Raw genomic sequence first — 16,344 nt, 5'->3', positions numbered from 1 at the left:
AGACAGGAGCCCTTGATCTGCAGTAAATGTACCACAAGAGGCGTGCAGGGTGCAATCTTTTACCTCTGTGTTATACAGTGTTGTATATTACAAAGGTTCAAATATCTTTGGAAAGGCTGAGGACAAGTGTTTAGGTTAGAAATAATTTTTAAAAAAAACCAGAGGCATCAACTCAGTTTGTTTTATAATGCCCAAAATAAGAATATACTCCTATTGCAAACAGTTTTCATGTGCAAAGTTTGTAGATGAGGCTTTAATACTTGAACTACAAGTCAAAATGCTAAAATCCTGATTTTTTTTCCTTAGCTTGTTTTCAGGTCTACAACTTTCACATGGGGTTCAAATTTCAGAAGAATGAATAATTTTGCTCTGTAAATGTCTGAGAAACAGAATAAGAAAAATCATAGTGAATTAGCTTTACAGTTGCTAATGGGCACTCTTTTTATAAATTGAAAGCTCTAAAACTTGGTCTTTGACGTTACAAAATTTGAGTCTTCCTTCCCAGGTCAGGTTTGGGCTTTGGATTTAAAAGCTGATGTTAAAGTAGATATTTGAAGACCTAATGTGTTCTTTAAGGGTGAGGCCACACTTCTTTATCACCTTTCAATGTCCAGTATCATTAAATCTTAAAGGACTATTTTGTCCCATTTGTTGGGCGAATGGTAATTTCATTTGGATGAAACCAACAATGAAAGCAAAATCAAAAAGGAGAAAAAACAGTATAATGCTTGGAAAGTCTGACACTTAGAAGTCAGCAAACATCACAAAGCTGTTTGTGGAATCTTAATTTGGCTTTCTTACATGTGTATAAGAGATGATCTGGTCTTTAGCTAAATGATTGCATGCCATTCTTCCCACAGAGATGTCCTCTGCCTCATTGAGCACTCACTGAAGGAGCAACTTCTAAATATTTTGTTTTCTCCTCATGTTCAGTGTGTGGCCCCAGGGCTTATGTGCAGCACTATTCAAGCTCTTCTCTGAAAACAGAATTTCCATATAAGCATCTCTGCTGCTTACTGCTCTAGTACTAGAGTGTTTCCTGATCTCAGCGGGATTTATTTTCACTATGTCTGTATTTATCTCATACATGTGGGAAATTGAAGCGCAGCAGGACTAAGGTCAGGCCTGCTGCCTGGTTTTAGACACCTATGGGCTTATTTTTCAGTCGTAGCACTCTCTGTGCAGCTTGCAGCTGGGAATGCTCGGCAGCACTGTAAAAGTGACCCGAGAAACTTCCAGTCAGTCAAACCAGAAGATGACAAATTAAAGTCTGTTATGAAAGGGGCAGAAATAGCATACAGTTTAACATATTTAGTGTGAAGACTGGTTTGAGACTCAACTGCCTAAAGTTGAACTTGTCCTGTTTCCTTCCCCCTCCCTCTGTTTTGTTCAGTCCAGACCTTTCTAGTCCTGCAGCAATTGAAGCAAAACGCCTGCACTCTTGTTGTTACACAACCCTGAACACTGCAAGTTTGGGTCCTGGGGCAAAGTAGTATATCATCATGGAACTAAAGATAATATCCATTATATAGGCAGAGAAACCCTTAGATCTGGCATTTTCCTACATCTGAGTATTGAACTTTACAACCTAATGTTCTTTACTACTCATGTGTTTTATGTTATTCTAAATGTTTTTAAACACTAAATCAACAGCCGATCACGCAGCAGATAGTGCTGCCATCCCTCCCCAGGCTGGGTTTCTGCTTTGGTTGCCAAATTCCCTTCCAGAGCTGTTAAATAGTTGTCCCCTTTGCTTTTGAATCAGGCTGCTTCCTTCCCCATGCTGCATGGGTGGTCACACGCAGGAGCGGCCAAGGGCTGTAGCATGGTCTTTTACTCGCAGGGATTGGTGCATGAAGTGAAGGCTAGAAGTTGGGAATACTCAATAAGGACAGATTCTTCCTAAATTTCAGCTGTAAACTTCATAAAATGTTTGCTGAACATGTGCAAAATTAAGATTCTTCAAAGGCTCGTAGTTGTTGGCCAAATTTGGGATGTTTTCATGGAAGTTGGCAAAAAGCACATTACTGACACAAATACCATCTCCTGCCAAACTTTGAGTCCCGTTCCAGGCTTGAGGATGCTAGGCCTCTCTAGAGAAGAAACCATCTAAAATTTTCTTGTGACTTTTTAAGTAGCAAAAACATTGTTTCCATAGCCTCAGCCTTTGATACAGCTGAATTGCTTTAGATGAGATTGTGATTCCCCTTCTCCCCTTCAAAAATATGAATCTGAGGCTGAAAGAGCCTGGAAATTTAAACCACTTCAGTCCAAGTGGTTTAAACTTGACGTTGTACATAGCAATTACAGTAAGGTCTTGTAATGAAAGAGCTGGGAAATTGTGATGTGGAGGTACTAAGCCTGCTTTATAGTAAAAGAAATTGACTGTTGTCATCTGAGTTGTTTCATACTAGCAGAAAATTGGTGTTCAGAAACTTTATTTTTAGACCGAATAACGCAATCCCGACTGGACAACTTGTCCTGCTTTGATTTTTTTGCTTCATCAGGAGAATGCGTGATATGTTGGCGTTGCACTATGCAGACTCAATCCAACCATCTAAGGGTAGTTTGTTAGGCTATCATCTTGCAATGCAAAATGTCTTTTCGCGAAAAGAATGCAAAGAATGTCATTACTAATAACGTCTTACCCTTTATGGGTAAAGTTATTTTGCTCCCTTCCAAGATAAATGCGGCTCTCGCAGACTGCAGTGAGGTTCTGCTACTCTTCTGTCTGCCTGCTCTTGCAGGATCCTTCGCTGGGGTGAATTAGTTCAACTCTCTTGAAATACATACAGCCTTGCTGCTGTACGTTCAGTCAAGTATTTGCACTTTTAACTAGAATATTTGGGTTTGCTCTTGCAAGTTCAGGTTTTTATTCCCTGGCTGAACGTTAGTAAAAAATAAACCAGGAAGCAGTTTTTAAGTTGCTTTGCTTCTCAACAAGTTGCACAACTGAGGTGGAGGGGATGAGGTGGGGGGATTATTAATCCACCCAAAAGCTTTGTAACCAACCACGTAGTTTTGTGTGCATATAAACCAGCAGCTGCCACCGGGGAAAAATACAGGAAAGGGATTGTTTTTCAACGGGAGAATTTTTCTTATATGATTCACCATCTGGCCTGCAAGTCCTTGTGTCATCACAGTGGTCGTGAGGGGGAAGGAGCAGGCCTGCATTGCCAAAGCCAGAGAGCGAGGAAGGTGGATGAAGGTGTTTTATTTTGATGGCGATCGATAACGCCACCTCAAGTGCCACAGCTTAACCTAATGCAGCAGGACAATCAGACCAGCTGGCAAAAGAAAATGATTCTTACAAATGTAAATAGACTTGGTTTGATACACCTGAAAAGACCACCGGCTATCGAATCTTTTCGTGGTATGTGGATACCTGATGAGTCCAGGTCTCTGCAAAACCTCGTGCTTGCACTCCTGCATTCATGGGGCTACAAAATCACAGAATGTCAGGGGTTGGAAGGGACCTCAAAAGATCGTCTAGTCCAGCCCCCCTGCCAGAGCAGGATCACCTGCAGTAGGTCACACAGGAATGCATCCAGATGGGTTTTGAATGTCTCCAGAGAAGGAGACTCCACAACCTCCCTGGGCAGCCCATTCCAGTAAACTGGTAAATCTGGCACGTTGGCCACTTTCTGGGAGAGTATTGTTTCTTGCTCCAGCTGACCAACATCTCCGGAAATCTGCTGTTTGCTATCTCCTCTTGTGTATGGGCAGAAGTTGCTGAGAATTTACTGATTTGTTTCTCTTGATTGAGGAAAAAACATTAATTCATTAGAAGTCAACTTGAATATTAGATGTCAGACGTTGCTCGTCTTAAATTGCTTATGTCTTGTTGATATTTTGGTTTTAGAGTATCTTTTAGGTTTTTTCTGGGATGTGTTTTTTTTTTTAAAGCTGAACAAAAGCAATATGCTTGGTATAAAATAAATTCAATAAAATACTGATAGTCTCCATTTCCAGATTAGTCTCCTTGAAAATGAATGTGTTGGGAATACTAGAAGAGAAAGGATATTTGCCAACGTTTGTAGAGCTTCATCACTTATTTTTGTCTTGTGTATGCTCTTTCATATACAAATAGTACGGATACTGTATGATTTAATTCCTGTTTTGCTCTTTAAACAACAGAAGTCAGAACAAAAGAAACTAAATGTTCCACTAAATTTGGCTGTTGCCATGTATTTAAAACTACTTAACCTGAAATTATTAAGTTAGCAGTGGCTTGTGTGTTGTAATGACCATAATAAAGAAATGGTTTAGATAAAATCATGACATGGTTTACGGCCTGCTGTACTTCATGCGAGACGGGATCCTTCTGAAATGATCAAATAGCCTCCTCGCCCCAGACAAACAAACAAACAAACCCCCTTAGAAACAAAATAACTTTCTGTACTTTTATGAGATTGTTTGTAGCCTTACCAGCAGTTGCAGTTTTAGTGGTGTTTATGCAAGGGATTGCCTAATGGCAATTTAACACATGAGCATTTTAAAAGGAGCTGTAAAAGCTGAACCTCTGGGCGCAGCCAACTTTAGAACAATGTTGGAAGCCCACCTATCTGCAGGCAGGGTCTTAGGAGCAAGTGCCTTTCCTCTTGAGCCTCCCAAGAGTTTAACTAAGCACAAGTATTTACAGAAGATTGTTTTTAATATTTGAAGAGTAACCCTTTGTATTTGTAATACAAAATGTTTCACCTGTGGTGGCTGATGTGCCGGAAATTTAAGAAATCGGTTCATTTTGTGCTGACCGCTATAGCTACTCTGAGAACATCTAATTAATTGAAACTCCTGAGAAAATACGCAGTCAGATGTCAAAAAAGTTGAGTATAAAAACAAATGTGGGGTTTTTTTGAAAGACAACAAAAGACAGGCTTAACTCATCCTTGTAAAATAGTGATATTCTTTCTTTTCCTTTGAATTTCCAAAAAAGTACTTTTAGTTGGTTGGTTTTATTGTTTTTCTTTCTTGGCTGGAGCTTGAAATTCAAAGCTTCAGCCAGAGAAGAGTTTCCTTAAAACAACGTCTTTAAAGGTCCATTAATCCATCAGAGGTTTTGATACAGTTTCTTACAGGAGAATTTGTTTGGGAACCTGCCTTTTTGCCAGTTTCAATTCTGTTTAGCCTTCCATCCCCCGTTCTTTCTCCTGTTTTCCTGAAAAGGGAATATATAAGCATTTGGTTGAGTTAAAGCTTCTATTTGGTGTTTTCTTGAAGTAGGTCTTGTTTCCCTTGATCTCCCACTCCACTCAGCTTTTTTTTCTTCATGACTAATGCTAATTTGTAGGTAGTAAAATTATTGGGATCTACTGATTTTCCCTTTACCACTACTGACTTTCTTTCAGGAGTGATTTAAAACTGTAATAGAGCGTATCTGTGAGGCCCTCTGGAAATCATGTCTGGGTCTCCAGCCCTTGGTAAATCATATAAAGTCTGGCTCATCTGAGGGGAGATCGTTCTGAGTTTTTTAATAGAATGGTTGTTCTTCCTCTGTTCCACTATAATTTTAAATGCTGAACCAAAGAGTTTACAGTCAATAAAAAGGCAAGGGACATCAAACAAAATACTGCAGAGGGATGAGGTAAAAACAAGTATCCCGTTCTCCCTGTGAAGACTTCAGGAAACAGAGCACTCTCCGCTGAAATTGTGGTTGAGAGTTTATATAGAAGTCATAGCAAAGGATGGGATTTCAAGAGGATTTGCAGAGTAGCGGTAAGGGTTTGAAAGGAACATAACTAATATCCAAACTGCTTCAGCTGCTCCTTCAGAGAGAGAGGTGCAAGAAACAAAGAAATTGTAGATAAACCAGCCCATCCATGAATAACTTGAAGAAGTAAATGCTCTGAGTTTGCTGCCTACATCATTGCAGGTTTGCTACAGAGAGGGACAAAGATTTGTACGTCTTGCAAATCTGTGTCTGGCAAAATTCACTTTTGCAAGCTGTGGCAGTGAGATCATGGGCAGGCAGGCTGAAGGGGACACATTCTGGAAGATAGGAGGTTCCACAAAAATACTAGAAAAAACTTTTTCACTGTGAGGGTAGCGGAGCACTGGCACAGGCTGCCCAGGGAGGTTGTGGAGTCTCCTCTGGAGACTTTCAAAACCCGTCTGGATATGTTCCTGTGTGACCTACTGTAGGTGATCCTGCTCTGGCAGGGAGGCTGGACTAGATGATCTTTTGAGGTCCCTTCCAACCCCTGACATTCTGTGATTCTGTAGTGTCATGTAGCGATTGTGTGGGGGGATGGCTCAGCTTAATAATGGAGTTTTTTCAGCAAAATAGCTGTGAAACATCTGTCAGAGGCTAGTAAAACTATTCACAAGATCTTGATCCTGTAACTCTGGGAGCGTTGTGAAATGTTGGTTCTCCCATCACTAATTACAACTCTAGTGGAGACAACATATCTGCTTTTTTTTTTTCTTGGTATGTGTCTGGAGTTTTTACCCTATTCTTTCGTTACCTTAAATGGGACTTCAGTATTCATGCATTGTCTGTTTTTATTCAGTCTTAATTCCTTTGAGTTTAGTTTTTTTGGAGGGTTCCCATTATTGATGCATTGAAGAATATCATGGACAGAGGTTACCAAAAAAGGGTGTGACTTGGGAGTGGAGTAAATTTAGCACATCCACATTTTATTAAATTTATGACTCATAAAATGCTCAATATTTCACAGAATAGCCAACTGACCCTCATTTTGCGTGTGCTGATGGATGTCCTGAAGTTTCGCCAAATAGTTTTGGAATTATATCCTCCAGAAAATGTTATTGCCTATTAAAAACTTGAATGTGACCTTTTCTCCTTTCTGTTCTCTCTGACCTCTGTCTCTGGACACATCCCATATTAAAATTCTTTTTCTCTTCTGTCCACGTGGCAGAAGGATTCCGCCTCCGCACACCCGCTGTTGTGTTTTAGAAGGTGTAAAAATGGACGTTTTTACATGCAGAACTCTCTTCAGAGTGACATCTGTCTTTCTGTATTATCTTTGTTTCTGCATCTGGAATATCTGATGCTTTTGGGTATGGATATTCGTAACAAGCTTCAGCTCCTCAGCCAAAACCTGTTTCCATTGTTAAGGGTTTTTTTTTTTTTTTTAAATCTTGTTAAGAAATGTTCCACTTTGTTTTAGTTGCTTATTGGGTGGGTTTTTTAACCAGTACAGCTGCTGATATTGTAAACTGCACATTTGTAGGGATGCATCTGTCTGCAGCATGTGATGGACTGGAGCACGTTTCAGATGGACAAGATCAGCTGGAGGGAGAGCAGTGTCAGCATACGCTCCTGGGATTTTGATCACACTAAATTCTGTTAATAAAATTCAGGGTCTGTATATCAACATAGGATAGCTTGGAAATGTTATATAAACACTTCTTAGTGAGGACTAAGTCTGTGAGACGCAACTTAAAAAGTAGGGTGAGGTTTTAAAAAAAAAATCTTTTCGTTTCAGAACTGTTCAAAAGCTAAGGTTTTCCTAGCATCACTGCCAGATTTTTTAAAAACAAAGATTTAGGAGTCTTTTTTTGGTAAATATTAGAGTTAATACTTTTAATCACAAGCTAAGCCAAATATATCAAAATAACCTTTAGTGCTGCTTTTAAAAATCAGAGCACTAAAGATAGATGGGGTTGCAGCAAACTCTGTAGGTCATTGTAGGCAGATGTATTTTCCAAATTGGCTTTATAGGTACACACTCACCTTACCTATTACAGCAGCCGTGTGTGCAAACAAAAAAGTAACATCAGATCTGTATGCCTCACTCGTGTGGCCGAGAAAAATCAAATAACATCCGTGAGGAGAGAAGAACATGGTATATAATGCTCTCCTGTATAATGTGGGGCTTCTCTTATTCACTTACAGTCTCAGCAATCACATTTGACCGCTTCGTGGCTTCTTCTGCTTGCGGGGAACGTGGTTTGTGGATTGCAGGAAATAAGGAGAAATGAAAGATATATAACTGGCGCAGGGAAAATTAATAAGCATCCACAGAGGGGTTGTAAACTACTCAAGGCGCTGGTGACTGTGCATGTGGATAAAAAGGAACAAGGGGTTAAAGGGGATTCTTTAAATTTTTAGATCCTGATCTAGCAATTTCATTAGTGGTCAAGGGACTGCACAGAAGCACAGGGCACATCTGATTTAGGGGTGGTTAGTAGATTAGGTTTATGAAAATAAAAATAAAGCAATTTATATGAAACCCAAACAGCATTCTTTCTGTAATTCATCTTCTGCAGGCATCTTCTTTCTTTCAAACATGTTGAAACACAATATATTTTTATTAGTTACCCTGTCAACTAAAAAAAAACAGGCTTGATTTTTGTTTTATTGTGTTTTTTCTCTGAATGCATTTTGCACGTTTAATAGAGAGCTGTCAGTAGTCACTTTCTGTCCAAATTGAAGCATTTTTCACTCAGAAACTACAGGAATAAAAAACTTCAACTTGCTTTTTTAAGACATGGAGATAAACAGATATAGCTACATACATTTTCAACGCTTTCCACATCAGGAGTTGATGTTTTTAATAGTAAATTTTAAAAATTCAAGTTGCATTCTTTTTTAGGCTAACTTAGTAGGTTTTGATACGTGGAAAAAATATTTCCATAATGCCAAAGTAGGTTATATTTGTCACTGCTTTTCTCTCTGAACCAAAATCAGCCATCTTTTTCTGTAGTAGCTGGGTTGGGGTCGGTTTCACACACAGGACACTCAGTGCTATAATGTGGTTAAGGAATGCAGACTTTGAACTTAGCAAATAAAACTCCGTAATCTTCGTTTCAGAATGTTTGCAGGTTTTTTGTGTTGGTTTTTTTTTTTCCAAATAGCTCCTTTCCTTTCTATTTTGGAGTGGAATATAAAGATAACTTGTGTGAAACCTTGGTTGATTTAATCTCTAAATATACGAGGTTAGCATTTAATTGCAATTCTGTGCATGAAACAAGATGTGAACATATCATTTAGTTGTGCGACTGTGTTTCCACTTAAGAAATTGAAAAGTACAAACTCAAGTTCTGCTTGAGTAAGACATCCTTAAACTGTTGATTAGTTGAGCAATAGAAAAAAGTGGATGTACTGCACGTAGAATTTAATTATCTGAAGCAGAGAGTGAAACACTGCAGAAACTATTTAAAAATGTGAACCAAAGTTTTCAGCAACCAGCCTGAGTGGTTTTAAAGACAAATCATGTCCTTTGTCCTAATAAGAACCTCCCTGGAACCCACTGGATTATTTTGAGATTCATCCATAAAACTGAAAAGTTTAGTAACGAATTGCATAGTAACAACCTTCTGCAGGTCCCAACTAGGACCAAAATATTTGATTCGTATCTGCCAAACACAGCGAACGAGTGATAAGCATGCAAAAAGATAGGAACCCTTCCTAAAAGAAAATTGTTTTCATACAGAATTCTGCTCATTTTGCACGCGGTGGGAGTATTCCCAAAATGCGGCATGAAACATCTTTGAGCTTTAACACTTTGGAGATCAGTGTTGGGTGGGAGAGGAGGGATTGAGGTGATTCATGTGCAGTGTTGCCAGTGATGTGCCTGCTATGCAGTTGACTACAGTAAGCAGTTCTTGGCAGATTGCATTTACATGGGTGAGTCACATCATTTCTAATAAAGACTCCTATGTGTAATTCAGGATGGAAATTCTAGATGCGTTTCACAAAGGCAGAGAAGATAATTAGACAGGCTTAAGCATGCATGTTTTCTGTACGCATTGTGTACGGAGAATATAGTTCTTCTGTCTCCTCAGAAAAATTTAAATTCTAAATACTGAGCATACAAACTACAACCTTGTTTTGAGAAGATGCGTTAAACATAATTTATAAATGTTTTTCCATAACTATAGCAAAAGTTGCAGAGGAAGGTCCCTGCATCTAGTTCGGGGTTGTTGTTTTCATGTCCCTTTGGCTGTGAAGCTCGCTTTTTCTTTGGCTGACACAGATTCTTTGCAGGGATGTTTACTCAGAGTTTTAATGCTGAATAGGTACGTGCCTCACGTGGTTTCTTATAAACAGCCCTAGGTGGGATTCAGAGTTACTGTTTCTGTCCTTGCAGTTAATTCTTTGGTCAAGCACTTTGCCATTTGTAAAGCAGTGTAAATTCAGGGAAGCAAGACTGAAGGACTAGGCAAAGCAGGGATTTTGTCTTGGGTGCAGTACTTTATGTATTGGGGTTTTTTTTGTTTGGGTTTTTTTTGTGTGTTTTTTTAATGTATTTACTTTTCAAGAGCATTTTCTGTAAGAACTAATTACATTGCATCAAGCAGTAGCAGTGTTTGATCTGTCAGTTTACAAATGTATGTATTAAGCATCAGTAGAAATTCTTATTTTGAAACTGAAAAGCACTGAACGCTTGGAACGTGCAGTTTACTGAAGGCAATATCAGCTTAATATGTCATAAAAGTAGCTTTAAGCATCTTACACTATAATAAGGAAGATACATATTTTATCAGTTCCCCATCAGTAAAGGTTATCATGAAAGAGCTGGGTGTAGAAATTGCTGTACTGAAACACAGAACCTCATTTTGGAAAACAAGAAAAAACCCCCCCCCCCCAAAAAAAAATTATAAATTGAAGCCATTTCTAGCACTTTTTTAATGGTAGTTTAGTATCATAAATTTTATTAGAATCCTAGAATGGCCTAGGCTGGAAGAGACCTTAGAGACCATCTAATCCAACCTCCCTGTCATGGGCAGGGATGCCTCTCAACTAGATCAGGCTACTCAAGGCTCCATCCAACTTGACCTTGAACACCTCCAGGGAGGGGGCAGCCACAACATCTCTGGGCAATTTATTCCAGAGTCTTGCCACCCTCGTACTGAAGAATTTCTTCCTAAGATCGAATCTAAATCTATTCTCCTTCAACTTAAACCCATTTCCCCTTGTCCTATCAGTGGACACTCTTGTAAAAAGTCCCTCCCCAGCCTTCCTGTAGGTTCCCTTCAGGTATTGGAAGGCAGCTATTAGGTCCCCCCGAAGTCTTCTCTTTTCCAGACTGAGCAATCCCAGCTCCCGCAGCCTGTCCTCGTAGCAGAGGTGCTCCAGCCCCTGGATCATCCTTGTGGCCTCCTCTGAACACGCTCCAACAGATCCACGTCCCTCTTATGGTGAGGACACCAGAACTGGTCACAATATTCAAGGTGGAGTCTCACAAGAGGAGTGGAAAGCCTAGGGAGCTCTTCCACGTATTTTTCTTTTTCTGTTTTTTTAAAGATGGGCTCTGCAAAATTCAGCTATCCAGGAGTTGAGGGTTATGCACAACTGGAGGCAACAGCATAGCCCAGTCTTTGTTCTCTTCTTCGTTCTCGAGTATCTCCTCTGGACAACAGGGAGAATTTTGTGTGTATGTGAAGGTGTCGGAGCTGAGCCTTGACTGATGGCAGAGGGTGATGTTTAGTACGGTTTTCTTCATCCCTGGAAGATTTTAGTTTTGGGAATCTGCTGAAGCTGTGACTGCTCTAGATAAATGAATGCATAAGGCCGCTGAGGCAGGGATTAAAAAGTGCCAAACCCCACTGTTTTATTAGAACTTGGGTACAACATTACTATTTTCTTCTCACCTAGCTTGGAGTCGTTTGTGATAAAGCATGTGAGGCAGGTACCTGTTCTGTAATCAAGAGACATTTGTATTTTCTCAGAGGTGAAGAAATTTGGATCTAAATGGCAGAGAATTTGTCTGCAGGAATGGAGTAAGTGCCTGCACCTCTGGAGAGAGGTAGGAGGGTGTGCCGCTCGCTTCTCTTGGAGTTTGTAGCTTGGAGGTCCTCTTGGGTCCTTCACCATTTCGGAAAAGGAACAGCTGTGGTTCCATGCCTTTATTTTTTCCATCAGTTGCTAGCCAGGAATTTGTGAACATCCTTCTCGGATGTGGATCTTGCTGAGGTTATTCATGTCTTTCTCACCTCCCAGGCTGAAATGCTGCAATCCGTACTTGGAGCAAATGTTCAAAAGCCTCCAGAGCATTTAGCTGGTGTGTAGAAAGCAGTGGCATACTTCCTGAGTGGGTTTAATCAGCATGGACTTGATTTTTTCAGATAGCTTTGAGCCCGTCAACTCTGTCATGAATTTGCTGAAGGCTGCAGGTGTGTTGTATCTCTGAAAATCAGGTCTTGGGAACACACTGAGCTCATGTCTGTTACTCTCCTCTGGCTACCTAACTTGTTCCAGATGCTGTTCTAGGCAATAGCAGCTAGCAGAGGAAAATGCTACTCGAGGCAACGGTAGAATAATGAAGAAAAAATGTTCCAACCCTTGGCCCAGAATTTGTATGAATTACAGGAGGACGTTATGTTCTGTGTAATCTTGTTTGTGCATCTTACCAACACAGCAGATGTGAGCTGCAGGTTGGGTCGTCTGCCATGAGAAGACGACAAGCCTGCACCCACATCTGAAATGGGTGGGGGAAGTGGAGGGTGCTTATCCCCTTTGGTGGCTGAAGGAAGAGGTTTCTAATAGGAAGGCACCAGCCTGACGAGCATTCTTGACTCTGCAAGCCAGCGGTGAGAATACATGTGTCCCACCTCTATCGATACTCAGGGGTCCAGGGTCCCCAGCAGCCCAAGTTCCAGCATGGCTGGTCGGCAGGATTGACTTCTCCTGGCTCCGTGCGCTGAAAGGGCTCGCTGCAAGATCAGAGGGAGCAAAGGGAGCGCCCAGGGCAGGGCAAGGAGACAGCAAAATCACTCCTTTTGGATGTGGGGATCAGGAGGAGGTATCTTCAAGGTGGTGCCAGGGGCCAGAGAGCAGTCGTGACCTCACATGTGTTTATTTGCCCGGCACAACACGGATCGTTCCGCTGATGACACAAGAGCGTTTCAGATCTGCCAGGTGTTCCTTCTGCTTTGAGCAGTCACTTTCCTTGCATCTGAGTTCCCGTGGCAGGGCACAGAGCATGTTTCATGAAGTGCTTGCAAGCAGTTTCTCTGTGCCTTGTACCTAGTAACATCTCAAATAGGAAGAGATTTCTGGTGTTCTCCACCTCGGCAGCCAGGGAGATCGCTTGGCCATTCTGTGGAGAGGTCACGGTAGCTTCAAGGACGGGATTACTGTTACATTACCAGCAGGGATATTCTTTAAACCTAGTTACTCAATCCTCAAATGTAATCTATGTGCAGCAGCCCTGGAACAAGGAGGGGGAGGAGAATGCAAATATAGATATTATATCCAGAGATCCTTCTTGCATGGAAAGCTGATGTCTATAAAAGACTTAAAAGCAGTTTACTAAAAGTAGTAAATATTTGTAGCACATCTTGCAGAGAAACAAGGGATTTTCCATGGCAGTGATTTCCTGTGAAATTTTCATGTCTTGACAAGAACAAAGAACTGTTAATGGGCTTTTTTGTTGTTATGAACTAAAAGCTACATATATTGTAATGGACAAAATAGAGAAGATCTAAAAGAAATCCCCTCGTTGCTTTTCTTTAGCTCTAGATTACAGACTCAGAAAAGCTGAGCTGGAGGGCCGGTCAATTTATTTTCTGTATTTCTCCAGCCCTACTCCAGTCTCTAAGTGCTGATCAGTTATAACAGCAGCAGATTGTGTGTCAGGACATCTTACGAAGTGAGAAATTAGGACTGCTGAAGACTACTTCACAGATGTCTGAACTCAGGAATGAAGTGAGAATTAGACTTAAATAATATGTATGCAATTATGAACTGAGCTTGGCTGTGGATTTTTTTAATTTGTTTTTTGGTATTGTAACAAGGGGTAGAAAGTGAAACAGTACTAAACGTATTCACAGGACTTCACGGGAATTCTCAGTGCATGCCCAGCCATGATGGTTGTCTTGTTCTCTGGGTAGAAATATGGTATTTAAAGCAAAACCAATATTGATTCATTCCTCTAAGAAGGAGTAATGAAGAATATTTATACATGTCTATTCACTGTAGTAAAGACAGAAAATGAAATGCAGCTCTCTCAGTGGCATTTAGGAACATGGAATTTATGATGCGTTGCAGTTCCTTGTTTATTGTGTATTGTGTTTCATGATCTGTGGTGGTCTCGCATTTCCATCACTCTACCTTGATGTCTGACGTGCTTGTAGTGCCAAAACGTCACACTGTGGTTTATCCGCAGGCTACATTGGATTTACAGTTTCCTACTTCAGCTTTGTAATCCAGAATGTTTTCTGTATCTTGATAGATAAACGAGCACCTCTTGCAATAAAAATTTTATATGGGAATTCCTGGAGCAACCAGCACAAAAGCTGTGGCATGCTGTATAATTAATGCTAAAACTTTGGCTTTGCATTTATGTTGAATTGTGAAAGGAAGCCTGAAATTCCTTTTCTTAACCTAAAATATTTAAAATCGAGCATTTATTATGCCTAGATTTGATAAGGCTACTTACCAGCATAGACATGTTTGCACACAGCAGTATCTTCTCATTTAAATTCAATCACAGTCACAAAACAAGCCTGGCTTAGACTAGCTGAAGATATAAACTTCATTTTCATCTCATTAGGCCACCTGGAAGCAACAATCAGTGAGTAGTCCTGACGTCAATGGTCTCTCTACTTCATTAAAATGTTAATTTCATGGCTTTACTTCCCTTTGTAAAACGTGCTGCTGCAGGACACTATATGCCGATTTATTCTGAAGCAGACAAATCTGCATGCCATATTCCTTTTTTAGTGCCTTAGGTTCCTTTGGATTTTCATTTTTAGCCATTCCTATTTTTATTAACTGCTGTGAAAAGGCGATCACCATAACAACCAAAAAGTAAATATTTTCTTAAAACAGCCCTTTGAGAATTGTATACTTAAGAGTCAGGAATTCAAGGCATCGTGCATTTAGTGGTATTTTGCTCTGCTGTTCCCTTTTTCAGCATTCAAAAATGAGGCAGGTATTGTTAGTGGATAACATTTTTAGACAGCAGATCATGAAGGGAAAGAATCATCTGTAGTAAATCAGAAGCAGCTACATAGATCAGCTGTAGCATCAACATCTTCAGTTGAGGTTCTGCTAATGTCAGGACAAAATGATGGCCTTTTCATCAATTTTAGAATCCTTCCTTGATAATATGTACTTCCTCTTCATTTAGTCATCCTCATTTTGCTTTAGGGGATACACTTACGGGTTTATAAAATACTTCAGAATTGTACGTCACAGATCGAGTTCAACCATGGGCGGTAGAAGTGTGTCTCATGTACAGAAAAACAAGAGAAGGTAATTGTTCATCTAGTCTTTTCACCTTTTACTGTATACAGTTCTTTTTTAGAAGTCCAACTACCATTGTATATTTTTCAGAGTGCTGTATAAACTCTAATTAATGCTTCAGTGTGCCTACGCTATCAATAGCTAGGTATAATGTATACTTCTGCTGCAGATGGTAAAACCGAAGTGCAGGGTCTGGACTTCTCGGGGCCCGTTGCTGGTTGAGCTGCCTGGCTCAGGAGTGCTGTGGCTCTCATGACACGCTTGGGTCTGGGCTGGTGACAAGACTCAGCAATACGTCTTCTCTGCCAGTGGGGGTTTGGTGGGCACAGAGCCTAAAGGGACAATATCTTGGTTACTCTAAGGCCTTCCCGTGAAGGACCCTGAATAACGTATGTACCCTGCCTGATGTTAACCTGGCTGGAGGTGGCAAAGAACACCAAGTCCCAATCCAGCAAATAAAAGCGTTTTGTTCTCGTGTCATAAGCAGTGGACACATCTGAAGCTTTCCTCCTAGGAATACCAGCAGGATTTTCCTGCAGCTAGCCCCAGGTGGATGCTCCTGGTAAGTAATTGGGAACAGGTAGTTAATTTGGCCTCATGCCTGCCCTGGGACTGCCAGGAGAGCGGTGTAGATACAGCTGCATCAGTCTACTAGCATGTACATAGAATCATAGAATCACAGAATGGTTAAGGTTGGAAGGGACGTTGAAGATCATCTAGTTCCAGTTCCCCTGCCATGGGCAGGGGCACCTCTCTCCCACTAGACCGGGTTGCTCAAAGCCCTATCCAACCTGGCCTTAAACATTTCCAGGAATGGGGCGTCCACAACATCCTTGGGCGACCTGGTCCAGTGCTTTACCACTCTCATGGTGAAGAATCTACCCTCTAAATTTACCCTCTTGCAGTTTCAGGCCATTGCCCCTTGACCTATCCCTGCAGGCCCTTGTAAAAAGCCCTTCTCCAACTTTCTTGTAGGCCCTTTTCATGGGTTAGAAGGCTGCTATGAGGTCATGCCAGAGCCTTCTCTTCTCCAAGCCGAATAACCCCAGCTCCTTCAGCCTGTCTTCATAGCAGGGCTTCTCCAGCCCTCTAATCACCTTCATGGCCCTCCTCTCCTGTAGTTCTTTTATAATTGTAACTGAGAAGTAGCCAAAATATCTTTAAAGATGTGGATACAGTGAAGTTAG

At 40.8% G+C, this 16,344-nt stretch overlaps 1 protein-coding gene across 1 annotated transcript in view; it reads left to right on the top strand.

The window, feature by feature from the left end:
- Positions 1 to 16,344, top strand: part of LCLAT1 (lysocardiolipin acyltransferase 1) — a gene marked incomplete at its 3' end in the record, with an annotated part of 74,806 nt that overhangs the window by 41,933 nt on the left and 16,529 nt on the right. The window lies entirely within an intron of this gene.

The sequence above is a fragment of the Apaloderma vittatum genome, unplaced genomic scaffold, assembly GCF_000703405.1.
Source record: "Apaloderma vittatum isolate BGI_N311 unplaced genomic scaffold, ASM70340v1 scaffold3880, whole genome shotgun sequence".
NCBI classification, from domain to species: domain Eukaryota; kingdom Metazoa; phylum Chordata; class Aves; order Trogoniformes; family Trogonidae; genus Apaloderma; species Apaloderma vittatum.
This window is presented reverse-complemented; position numbering and strand designations above follow the sequence as displayed.